General features: G+C 37.8%; 1 long non-coding RNA gene across 1 annotated transcript in view; it reads right to left on the bottom strand.

Annotated features, from left to right (window-relative positions):
• The window catches only part of LOC121422327, a 65,721-nt gene extending 52,743 nt beyond the window's left edge, over nucleotides 1-12,978 (bottom strand). The window contains exon 1 of the long non-coding RNA XR_005971148.1: nucleotides 12,480-12,978. This is a non-coding gene — a long non-coding RNA (uncharacterized LOC121422327). The remainder of the gene's footprint in view (nucleotides 1-12,479) is intronic.
• Between the last annotated feature and the right edge of the window lie 1,047 nt (nucleotides 12,979-14,025).

The raw sequence follows: 14,025 nt of genomic DNA, 5'->3' as shown, positions 1-14,025 counted from the left end.
ATATGACATGAGAGAACGAGAGGGAAATAGAGTAGGAGAGAGATGTCAAGAAAAGGGAATATGCGTTATCCCAAGTGTTTCATAAGCAAATGTCATAGACGTGGAAATCGTGACGAAATGGGGCAAGAAAATATTGCACCAAAGATATTGCAAAAATGTGAAAAAATGAAAGGGCACGGTGTGTATGTCACGTGACGATATCATAATACTGGACAGATGCAAGTAAACAAACATGAGGCGAAGATGACAGAGACAAGGGAAAACATGTTGATGCGAAAATCGGAACTATTAGAGCATTAACAGACGCGGCCACGCTCTTTTTTTATTAATCTGTTGAAATGTATAATTATTCAAATTTTAATTTTGTAATCATTCATAATTTCTTGCTCCAAAGTCAGGTCATCGTTAAGGTTAGAAAGGAAACATCTCATAAACACATGAATAGAACAAAGAAATAATCCATTAATGGATAACGTCAGATGTGACAGGTCAACGAATCGAGAGGCTTTAACAAACGCCATATTTTTTTTCGTTTCGGACAAAAATCCTGAAAAGGGACAAACACGTCCTAATCTCTCAGCAACTTGGTTTATATTTCAAGAAGGATCAACGATCTACCCTGATTGTAGAGCCTATTGTGTCGATAGAATAATTTGCAAATGCTATAAAAAGCATAAAAATTCCAAAACCGTGTTATTTTTATCTGGCTTTTTGAATTTCCACGTTACCTTGCTGACCTCGAATCTGCATTCAGTCTGTCGTATGCACTCTTTCATCGGGAACATACATGTACGAAGGTAACAACATGGAAGATGCTTTTAAAACATGTTACGTAGCAGTTGTCTGGTTTGTCTGTTTTAACATATGGTGGGAAGAATATGTTGAAATTATGGAGCATATAAGCATGATGAATGCTGCATGAAACACACCCGGAAAAGTAGTCAATGTTGTATTTATATCAGAGTGTCTGGTTTTATCAATACATATGCATGATGTATCTTCTGTTTATCTGTAAACCACATCGGTCGATGTTTCAACGATCTTCTCCTACCCCCCCCCCCCCTCTTACGATTTCCCATAGTCCACCCGTGTAATTTTTCATCTACTTCTTTTCCCTTGAAATAAGTAAAAATATATCTTTCCTTCGGTTTCGCTATTTTGTGTTGTTGTTCTCTACTGAGAAGCTCGTTCTTCTCTTCAAAGTTTCAAATGTCATTGATGCAGAAACCTTAGGATACGGTTGTCATGGGGATTAATACAAACTGACGACACGAACCCTGTAAAGTTGGGAGTAACATGATTCCGATGCTGTATCTGGATTCCTTAACCATCATGACCATGATGGGTATCGGCTTGGTGTGTTATCTAACGCTAATGGTCTTTATATGCAGGACCATTTTTTTATAAAAAACATTTCCTAATGGCGCTGTCACACCTTGGCGTTTTAGACAGCGTATGCCCGACGTATAAAAAATTCTCTAAAACGTCGGCATACGCTGAACTTTGATTTTTTTTTTCAACTCTTGGCGTATACTTAGCGTATTCGTAACGAATTAGACGTATACATAACGTATTAGTAACTTATATCGAACGCTTCGTTAACTTATAAGTAACGTATTCCAACGAATGCTTAGCGTATTGCTGGCGTACACAACTTATGCCCTACGATAGCCTAACTTACGCATAGCGCGCGGCAGCGTATCGCTGACGAACACGTGTCGTAGCCTATAAAATGGCTGCCGCTCGACTATTCAAATCATAACCGCACGATACATCACCGTATCAACACCACCACCATGCCGAAGAAAACTTCGAAGAACGCTGCCTCCTGTGAACCCCACCTTTATATACCAATTCCTATAAACGTTGTCAATACGCCATTATACGGTAGCTGTAAGTTATAAACACGCGTTCAGTAAGTTTTGTGGTCGTCCGGAGCACGTCTTCATACGTCAATATACGTTGGAGTTAAGTTACACATACGTTCAAAGCACGTTACTCATAGGTTAGAAGTAAGTTTTAGGGTACGCTGGACATCATCTCGACGTACATCGACTTATGAGTAACTTACGAGTAACGTGTGTCAACATGTATCAACGATCGCGTAACTTGCCTACAACTTATGGCCCGCGTATGAGGGACGTATGAGCCATATACGCCATACGCTGGCATACGTCGAAAAATTTTGTGCTTGCACAAAACTTTTCGACGACCTCGCCGTATGACGACGTATACCAGCGTACTCTTAACGTATGCAAAACTTACCCGTAACGTATTCGACGTACGCCAGCGTATTCGCCAAATTCCTCATACGTCGGGCATACGCTGTCTAAAACGCCAAGGTGTGACAGCCCAATAATAAGTGGAAGCAAAATGTTATAGGGAAGAAACAACCGGTTGCAATTCCTGATTCATATTATCCAATTTGCCATGCTCATCTACCCGCCCCCCTCCACACATGCGTAAACTCCGATTGTATACGAAGGGGGGGGGGGGAGATCGGAAGAAATATGATCATAGATGAAAACTGAGATTAAAGGACACACTTGACCACTCCCCCCGCCCCACAGCCTCCATTAGAATTATGAAAAATAAAAATGAAACATATATATAGTCTAAATAAAATTTAGGTCATTGTGTTAGTTCACATATCCATGCACAAGGAAATAATTATACAGCTACAGATGATGTATCCTTGATACAACACAGGAGAACGAGGTAAGGGTACGAAGAGAAGAGCCTCATCAGATACAGGGGGAAAAAGGTGACACAATCCACCACCCTCCAAGGATTCCACCGCGGTAGAGCGAAGACGATGATAAAGCATTGAACAGGGAGAGAGTAACAAAAACTGAAAGATATATAAATACATTTGTAATAATGCACGCGTTCTCTGTTATTTTATCATGTTTGTCCCTATTTTGTCACACGTAGTACATTTGCATATAAATGTGGATAACCTTTGAGATATTTTCATAATGGTCATGATGTTAAGAGGTCTAAGAGGGGAGACCACACCCCCTTTTCATTCAGGAGGCGCGATAGCTCGGTCGGTAGAGCGGGGGTTTCGGATTTCGGTGACCCGGGTTTGATCCCCACTTGGTGCGCTATACCCTTTGGTCAGGCATTTATCCTCATTTCCAGGTCCATTGGAGAGGACCTAAAGCCGTCGGTCCTTTGGTTGTTTCCTTACAAGCATTCATGCTTTCTTACCAATCAGGTAAAATAATCACCACCATTTACAAACACTCTAAAACTGAAATGTTAGATAAACTATTGAAAGATTGGAGGAGTGACTGACAACATTTTCTAAATGTTACATTTACCCCTTAAAATGTTTCGACACAACACTTGCATGTAAAGTCATGCAAGGTTGGATATTTAAAAAAAATGCTGTCACTCCTCCAACTGGGCGTTGTGGCGTGCGCCTGTTATCTAAGCTATGTGGGGGAAGTTACAAATTGATGCATAGGTTCGAGCCCTGGCCACGTCTTTTGGATGGTGACGTTAAAGGTCGGTCCCAGACGTAAATAATTATATCTGGGCTCCGTAACACAAAGGTTAGCGATTAATCGCTAAATGAAATGGCCTATCAAGTTCACCGTTACATGCACATTTTGCTAAGTAGACTGACTAGGAACCAATCAGAATTTGTCTTTCAAATTACCGATCAAACGCTAATCTTTGTGTTATGGGGCTCTGGTTGATACACGTCTGACAAAACTCAAATACACACACACACACCTTTCAATCGTTGATTTATCATGTCATTTTTAGAGTGTAGCATCTTCATGACGTAAGATGCCCTTATCGCTTTTCCTTTAAACAATTCTTGTTACGTGGAGGTCCGTGATAACATCTGACGAGTTTTCATAAAATCGGGAAATAACTTATAATTATATAGGCCTAAAGGATTCTCTATGTTGTAGAATATGTCCCCTTTGCGATTGCGAAAACTCGCCATCAGCATCTTACCGATCACCACTGGTGATAGATAGCGAACAATCACAACCGATATCAAGGAGTTTTCGCAGAACGCTTCCAAGAATATAAAAAGAATGCTTTTATCAATTAAAAGCCCTTCATAACAAAGAGAATCCAAGAAGTCGAATATTGGTGAATCAAAAAGCAATTTCGTCCTGGACTCTGGACAACGTCATAATTCTTTTCATTTTTTTCCGTCAGCTCCGAAACTAAGGACGAAACTCCTGTCCTGGTTCACCAATTCTCGACAAAGGACCTCCAAGCTGTTCATTGTGATTTGACTTGTGTTTTATCAATATATGTATTTAATGTGCTCTTGAATTCGTTTTTCGTCGCGGTGCGGAAATTCCCTATATTTAGCCTGCTGAGAATGTATTGTTCGTTTCATCCATGCTATGTGCTAAGAATAATGGATACCAAGCAAGAAAGTTTAGTTCTCTGACATATATGATACCAGGGTATCCCCCCAACTAAAAAAAAAGATTTTACACACCGACTCATTAATCATTAGTCATTAATTATCGTTAGACTAAACATTCATGCTAAACGATGAGGAAGCGAAATGTAAATTCAGTAGACAGCTCTCGAGATTTAACGAATATGTCGAGTGTGTGTGCTAATTGAATAATTCATCTACTTGTATATCCTAGATGACTGCATTATCATATGAATTCAATCTAGTGTATACTAACAGACATGATCAGAACTGATGGTAGAGCATTTATCAATGATTGATGACTGTGACTATCCCTAATGGCTCGAAAAATGGCCAACATCACAGAGATGACACGAGCAATGATTTATGAATATAATCCTGATGCTATATTCGTCGTAACTGCAGGTGAAGCAACCGAGATCTTCAAATAGGGATCCTAAAACGGAAACAGACAGGGAGGTGGGGTGGGGTTAACACGAATCGAGGTCTACGGGATCTCGGCGTTTGTTTGAATATTTTATTTTATTCCCTCGATTGTTATATTAATGAAAAACCTTCAGAGATACCATAACCCATCTCTCTTTCTGGTATTCGAGAAAGACCTATTATGATAGTGAGGTTGTGGCGTTGTGCGTGGTCGAGTGGTCTGGGTCTGAGGCGCCTGTCTAAAGGTCCGGGATTCGATTACCATCCATGTTATCTTTGACAAGACTTTTCCAAGCACTTCTCTTGTATCATAATGCAAATGATCATATATCATTTTAAAGAGGCGGTGTGCAGCCTCATCCATGCTCTAAACCTTGCTTCTTCCTAACCCCCTCCCCCCCCCATAACCCTACCTACTGCGTGATGAAGAGCATTTTGTTTCGAGCCATTTATGATAGGAAACATTCAAAGGAGCTGGCTTCAACAAATTTGAAGGAAAATTAGTCTTTAGTTCACATTTAAAGGCCTCAAGGTTGATTTCATTACGAAGCTGGATTGGGAAAAATTTCAAAAGACTTGGGGCATACGAATAGAAGACCCTCTCAGTTCTGTTTTTGGCGCTTTAGGTTCGCAGACGAATGTACGCAATGACTCCTTCATTTAACTTTCTGTTGCATGAATAAAATTGTTAAGAGGGTATACCTCTGAGGCATGAAAGCACGCGAGTCACGATAGCAGTGATTGAATGCCTTGGTTGTCGATGATTTGCATCGCTTTCATCCTCTTCATGGTGGCTTATTCACATCAACCGACGCTTTGGAATTATACTGGTATACCAATTATCGACTGATCAGTTTATTCACTATCTGTAAAAAAGAAATCTGATTACGAAGTAGATGGAAAAGGGTAAAAAGAACGATTGCGCACTTACGCGAAGTGAAGCACAGATACTGACCAGAATCATTGACTCGTTACACATAACTTTCGCTAAATATAACAGCATGCATTTTCTAATACGTGTCGAAAATTCAGTGAATTTTACGTAAATTATCAAAGAGCAATACTGGTCAAACACTGTCACCTCGTGAATACATAATAATGTCTTCTTTTTGGGGGAGGGGGGGGGATATAGTTGATATATCGGCACTATTTTTTTACTGAGCTCCCCCACACCCCTTCCCCCACGAAAACATACACACAAAATATAAATCTTGTAACTTTTGTTGTACGAATATTTTGGATAGACGAGGGAAAGGAACATGTGTAGTTGCACATAGTTTTATGCGAAATGGTCCCTTCTCGATGAAAAATCGCAGCTTGCAAAATCTCCTTTCATTTCCGCCCTAACATGCCTATAGAGGGGAACTGGGGGTGTGGTGCTTATCCCCCAAAACATGCCCCCATATCCTCACCAGTATCAGAGTATCGTAACAAGCCTTTTATCTAAACGCCCCCCCCCCCAAAAAAAAAAAAAAATAATAATAATAATAATAATCAAAAAAAATAAATAAACAATAATAAAAAAAATTATAATAATCAAATCCATTTTTCATTATTATCGATATTTTTTCAATAATTATTCATGTCATTGTTAAAACATAATCATATATTTATCTTGTTATATTGTTGTAGGTATATTTTTTTTCCCTTTGGGGCAGTTCTGAAGTGAATAAGTCTTGAAAACTTGATCATGTTAGCTTGAAATATCTTGATTCAAAATATTTTTCTACATTTTTAAAGGGACTGAAAATATTTCCAGCTCTCTTTCTAGCATCCCTGCCACTCTGACATCTAAGGTACCAGAACGTATCGTGTAATACTGAAAGCCTGTCCATAAATCCTGTCCATTAACCATTAAAGTATTAAAATACGTGCAGGCAAAACCCAGGGCCCTAATATCCAGCAAGGTGTCTTTTTATTAAATGACGTGAAATTAAATCCTAATCACCACTTAATCTCTTACTCGTACACCCCGGATCATTTCTAGTAATTACACGCCATTTTAGGCGGCGTGGCGGATTGTTAGATATCCAGTATCACCTTCACTTTACATTAACCCCATCGAGCAGGGTTCGCAAACATAATACTCTATTCGATACTTTCCCGCCAAAACTCGTTATTGGGTACAAAAATGTCATAAAATATATCGACAGAAAAGGGATGGAGGGGGGAGGGGTATTACATGGCTTCGTATTCGGAGAGATGGGTAGAAAACTGGAGCCGATTGCACAAAAGGGTCTTTGCACGGAACGTCTTTCGTGTCGCCCATTTATTATGATGCGCTGTATGAGGTTCATTTTACAAATTGATTATGAACTATTTTTTTAAGCTCACTTTTAACTCGATTTTTTTATATAATGACACAAAATATTACTCCATTTATTAACAATGACACTTGTTCGTTCAAAAAGAATAAAATACGTCTGCATGTACTTTATCAAAAAGGCGTTTCATACAGCGCGTCATAATAAATCGGCGACTTGAAAGACGTTCCTTGCAAAGACCCTTTCTTGCAATCGTCCCCCGAACTGTGAGTAGTAGATCATTTTGCAGATATTGTTATGTAGGCACTCTGGTGTATGCATTACTGTTATAATAAATATCATATCATTACTATTTAACTATAGTATCCTGTCTCTAAACTAGTCTCTTCTTTATGTCAGTACATTGACGTACTGGGATGTGGAAGGGGACTGGATACCACCCCTCTACACGTCTAACTTTTTCTAACGCAATTATTTTTTTTTTTATTTAATTCACCGATTTTCATTTTTTTTCAAAAAATGCCAATCGATTATTAAATCATATATTCATTTTCTTGCACGCGTTGCTCTATCAAAAAGGGTGTTTTTTCGCCCCGTCAGGTCGTTGCTTCACTATTTATCATTGTTTAGGCCAAGTAAAAAAAGATAGTAGTTGATCGTCCGGGTTTTTTGAGAGCGGTGATGAGGGAGGTCCTTGCTATTTGCTATCTTACTATTTTTTTTAAGAACACGGAGGCATTTTCTCGGTCCGATTTTTGACATCAGTGATGAGGGAGGTCCTTACTATTTACTATTTTTTTTGCTATTTTTTATTCAAATGATTGTCAGGCCATGTCAAGCTCGAATTATGTGATCGATGTATGCTCAATAGTAATAATAAATGATTAGAAATATAAATATCTACGATTGGTTGGAAATCTATGGAAAATAAAATATATTGATGAATTATTACTGATGTATACTGGTACTGTATTGTTGTCAAACAGAATGTTCATGTCAAGTGAATAATTTAAACATTTTAATTTATGTAAGGGTAAAAAAATGCATGGGGGGTCTTTTTATTGTCATGGAGTCTTGTTCAATTTTCCAGAGCCAATCTCATTTGTAGCTCTGGGTATGGTTTCGCATCGCAGTTTTCGGGTGCTTGTTCGTTTACATAATGTTTAATACTACTGCTCAATTTTTATTCATTTTTAAAATTGATATTGAATATTAAATCCCTCATTGAATATTCGATGCATTGCCTCCTGACATTAGAAAACTCGCCAGAAAATTCAATGCATTTCACACATTCACATGTCACGCCAGCACAGTCAATCACATCATCCAAGCACACATGCAGTTCTCCCAACAGAGTCACAAGCACACAATCACCGTAACACACATCTAAGTACAGGCGCTATCACTCACCAAAAAACCCAGCTGAAATACAAATTACGTCATTAGAATTGATTTATCTGCGCCATATTTCAAGAGCATGCGACGGATTAGTTCAGATTCAGTAAGCGGGGTCCCCGAAAATGCACTAAAAATGAAGAAATCCGCGATCTTTTCCGAGTTAGCAAACTTTATTTCCTCGCTAATTTATGATGGTATCTTCAAAATCCAATAAAAAAACAAATCAGAATTTTTTTCTTTCTTGCAATTACGGCGATATCGGACTTTGCAATTGTTTTTGAAGTTGCAAGAGAGATCCCAGAGTAATCTTGTGATTTTTTTCGTTATTCAGCAGCCATAAAAATAGTTAATAACAAGAAAATTGATGCTGCAATTAAAAAGGGAAGATGGCGAGGACGAGAAACAACACAATTTTTTTTTTTTTTTTTTTTTTTTTTTTTTTTTTTTTTTTTTTTTTTTTTTTTTAGAAAATAGTAAATAGCAAAAATTTTCATGCGGCGGCCAAAAGTGATGCGCGCGAGGACGATCAACTACTTTCTTATTTTACTTGGCCTTATAGGCCTACACCATTAACTTTTCAAGACTACGGGATAGATAATACTGCTGATGATCGTAGAATCACATTACTCCTTGTTAGAGTACATCGCAATATCATGAATCATGGTCCACACAGACACTATTATTATACTCCAGTACGAAACGGAAAATGTGAAGCATACAAATAACATTTCTCTGTCAATAATGATAATTTGGAAAGCAATCTATTTAGAGTGTGACACTCGACATGCCATTCGGAAGACAGCAAACGACCGAATCTAATCCAAGGACATATTTATTATGTTTAGAACCGTAATAACCGTATGACGATGCCCAGTGGGACATTTAAGGGGAAGCTAGGCTACCGGTGATAATCATGATAATGGCGACAGATTTCATTTTAATCGTGAAATGAATTACTATCATATGATAAATTAATAACTTTCATCATTTTCATATCAAAATCAAACTCCCCCGGCATAAAACGCCATCAGCAACGTCCCCGATGGGCATGATAATTATAATAATGATAATAATAATAATAATGATAATAATAATAATAATAGTAATAATAATAATAATAATAACAATAACGTTTTATTTACCCAGGGTAGCCACTTCAGTTAGGAAATTGCTCTACCAGCGGGCCTTGCATAACATTACATTGTATATACATGTATTATTATTACCCTTCACCAATCTAAATGCTGAGCGCCTAGCAAGAAGGCAGAAGGTCCAATTCTTATAAGTCTTTGGTATGACTCGGCCGAGGATCGAACCAACGGCCTCCCGTTCATGAGGCGGACGCTCTACCACTGAGCCACCATGCCCGGTTGATGTGTAAAATCAAGGTAATTGATTTACGCTCAACTGCAAATCCATTCATGATTCATGTCAGAGTTGCGCAAAATAGATATACGAACAGAAAAATTCCTCTCCGCTGTAAATACCTCGGGCTATATACCCCCCCCCCCACAAACACACAAATAAATCCATTCCCTTGGACAATTAAACACAAAATTTTGTTAAACATTCTCCCCGACAATGTCTGGACGCATTTTGGTTCATTGACCGAACCATCTTGTCTGTCATAACACTGCAGTTACATGTAAGTTACATGACTCTGTTACTAAACTATTATTGATTTCGACACTCATTTACAGATAGATGAAGTAAAAGTGTGTTTTTGTATCCTGTAATGCGTAAAACAAGCAAATCGCAAATTAATGACGTCATTCAAACGATAGGGAGATGGTGTAAATCAAGTAAAGAAATGTTCGTATAATTTGTTTCAATCGCATTCTAAGAGCCTTAAGTTGATGAAATCATATTATTATAACAGCTAATGTGTCTACGGATACATCTGCTCTCCACACTGAAAATGAAATGTTATATCAGCAATAAAAAGGGTGGAGAAGTGACAACCTTTTTCCAAAATTTACACACAACCTTGCATAAAACTGAATCGATCATTTTAAATGTTGGGTCCAACCAATTGAAAGTTTGAAACTGGTAATTGAAACATTTAGAAAAAGGTTGGAATTCCTCCAACCTTTCAATATATACACAGCCGCACGCAGATTTTTTTTCCTGGGGGAGAACGCGTTAATTTGTTTGAAGAACCGCAAAAGCGAGACAGCGAAGCGACCTGGCTCGCAATTGGGATGCTTTTGCATTTTCTAAAGTGAAATTTATTAAAATTGATTAATTAATTAATTTTCTGAAAATTTCATTTTAAAATGCAAGTTTTCCAAATATATTGGGCAACTACACCCTGCCCCCCCCCCCCCCACTGCGTACGGCCATGAATATATAATCCAAAAGATTTAGTGACTTAGTCCTGAAACTGTCCATCATTTCGAAGGCAATATAATTATTTAACGAAATCACCTTGTTATACGACTCAAATTGGACTCAATAAGTAAACACATTGATGGGTACTTCTTTCTGAGCACCCTCCTCCATTTTCATTTTACGATAAAACAAGATTATTTGTTTTTCTTTTAAAAGTCATGTTTTCCCGTTACCCCATTTAAGATACGCATACATAATATATATTTTAATTTGTCTAAGAGCATCGCCCATGCAGGCTATACTATTCTGAGTAATGTATTCATATTGCAACATCAGGTGTATGCAGTAAATGTCAGTATGTAAATTAAATAGGTCGACTTGTCACACTGGCAGAGAGAGAGAAATAAGCAAAGAATAAAATAAAATGTAGAAATCCAGTGAAGAGCAAGTTATGTTTGTACAGGAATTCTCAGGTGGACGGTCTACGGTCGGTAATAGGCAGAATCGTGTTTTTTTTTATCATCTTGGCCTACAATTTAACAGTCTACAGCTGACAACAGTAATAATACTCATTTTACATTGCTTTATTCCAACGTACAGTAGTTTTATCAAATCAGACTGACTTTAAATCACAGCCATCATTTACTTCGGTTATGAACAAGTTATTCAGGGTCTCTAGGAAAACAACGTTCTGATTATTTGCGGGTTATTCCGTTCAAATAAAAAGATATGAATAAATCATTAAGTTCACGCAAAATGCAATCTGGTAGATATACCCAAGGGTTTAGTTTTCTGGGGTCAAACCCTGAAGATAGTGCACTTTGTTGACAGTATTGTGAGATCATCAGCGAGGGAGCAAAGCGACCGAGGGTATGGGTGGGGGATACATCGATCCCTCCAATGGTAGAGCGTTTGTGCAACATTGAAACAAATTTCTTGGGAAATATGCTCATGATAGAATATGTCTATTACTTAAAAGTTTTTTTTTCTGACTGAATGAAAGACTGTGTATAAGACCGTGATGATGAATGCTTTGGTTGGGAAAAGCAATTAATGTCGTTCAAATCGCATTCTTGTCTATTTTCACCGCATGTTGTCCAAGCAAGGAAATGAGAGTTGGGTCACATCATAAACATTTCGCAGTAATATACCATTATGTAAAACTATTATGTACATATATTAAGTTATTCCCAGGAAGATTATGATACAACTGTATATGCCTATAATTAGGCCTACACAAGCATGGATTGGTTGTTATTCTGAATTATGATAGTCAACCAGTTGGACTTTGCTTTTTAAATTCATCTGCTAGCCTACAAAATATTAAAACCCAATATCAACAATATCTTGTACTGAATATTGTATGTTTCATGATCACACAAAAACTATTTGAAACATACCCATACATGTACAAGAGTATGTTTTAATTACAACTAGACTGAAGCTATCCGTTGTTTGGCGTTGAGCACACCACAGGTCCAGGTATATATAATAAAGACGGAGTTAATACAATAGACACTGCGTAAGATCATTGTCACTACATAAATAACCTTGCGATTCCAAAGGGCAAAAGTTGTATACAAAGACGTGAAAACGTGGGTGGAACAAGCATTGTACAAAAACATGTCTCACATACATACCTCGTAGCTGTGTAATTGTAGTTTCACTCTAGTTTTTAGAGGAAGTGTCACCAAAATAAAGGAAAATCCTTGTATTCTTCGTTGCGAAACATATCCCTCGGGCCAGGCTAGGGGTAGAACACCCACTCGAGTCGTTCGAGTGTCTCTATATGCCTGCAACGCTCCAGCCACCTTCGCTATCTGCTTTTTTTCACGAGAGAGGGTCAGAAATAAAGAAATCCGCGGTGCGTAACTAAGGAGAATAGGAATTCAAACTATACACTTTCCAATAGGGACTGCTTTCTAAGAAGTAAATAGACGAAAACAAGCCTTACAATTCGTTCATAATTGGTGTAGAATTCGCTCTCTTTACCTACTGTCAAAGAAGTCAGTGAAATGATGTATGCAAACTCACGATTTGAAGGTTTGTGAGTTGTATCGGCTGTTTGCTATCGAATAGAATTCTACGAGATGTCCGGAGCACCGATCAGACGGACGAATAAGGAAAAAAGTACGGACGCTCAACGATCTACACGCGAACTTTCTATTCTCTTTAGTGAGTTCCATGATAGCCCCGTAAAGCGGGGGGGGGGGGGGGTGCTGAAGGGGTGATGCGAGTATCATTCTCCGTAGGGAGCACCCCCTGGAATTCTGGTAGGTGTGACAAAATGGAAAAATGTAACGTAAATGACCATTTTTAAAATAAAAAAATTATTGTTTTTTTTCTTTATTGTCAAAGTTCTGAAGACTGAAATAACCTTCATTATGCAGTGAAATCCTTTATTAGTATTTCTATTTTTACACCAGCACCCCCTTAAAAAACCTTCCAATGGCCCTGGTCAGTTGTATTTATTTCCAACTTCATGTATTTATTTCATTGGAGATAAGGGAAAAACAAAACGTTTTTTTTTTGTGGAAACCCACAGGTTCTTTCATTTTTTTTTGGATCAATTAATTTGTCAACACTCTAGAAACATAACAAGTCAGATTGAGCTGATCATTCTGTTCTTGGTTCAAATTAAAATGGCCCCGAATAAAATACACTGTGGTCAGTCCTGAACCAGGTCATGGGTTAAGGTAGGGATTGGCGTAAGCTGATGCTCGATTTATTTTTATTTAGTTTGACATGGAATGGGGCGATTCACAATTATTGGCACTTTACTTTGAGAATATTGCAAAATTAAAATTATTTCAACTTTTGTGTTGACTCCCACCTGACTCGATCTCCAATCAAATTTGACTCCGCATAAAGTAGATTTCTGCCATAAAAATAAATAAGAATAGAAAATAAAATACGATCGTTGGTCCAAATCAGTTGCCTACAATGGGCCATAATTATTTTAATGTGGCACAACATGCTTAATATGGGGGCATCTAAGAAGTAGCGAGCGAGCAATATGACCTCTTTTTAAGAATAATTTTTTAATTAAAAATTTTACAGATTATTCAGATAATATCACATTGAAACCTACCTTTCCTTTTCATCCTATATTTCCTTTTCTTTCGCACTGGCACTATTGTGGGTCGAATGCCACCCCCATACCAAGAATCTATATACGCAAGTGGT

The sequence above is a fragment of the Lytechinus variegatus genome, chromosome 10 (genome assembly GCF_018143015.1).
Source record: "Lytechinus variegatus isolate NC3 chromosome 10, Lvar_3.0, whole genome shotgun sequence".
Lineage (NCBI taxonomy): Eukaryota > Metazoa > Echinodermata > Echinoidea > Temnopleuroida > Toxopneustidae > Lytechinus > Lytechinus variegatus.
Note: the sequence above shows the minus strand (reverse complement) of the source record. Positions and strands in the feature narration are given on the sequence as shown.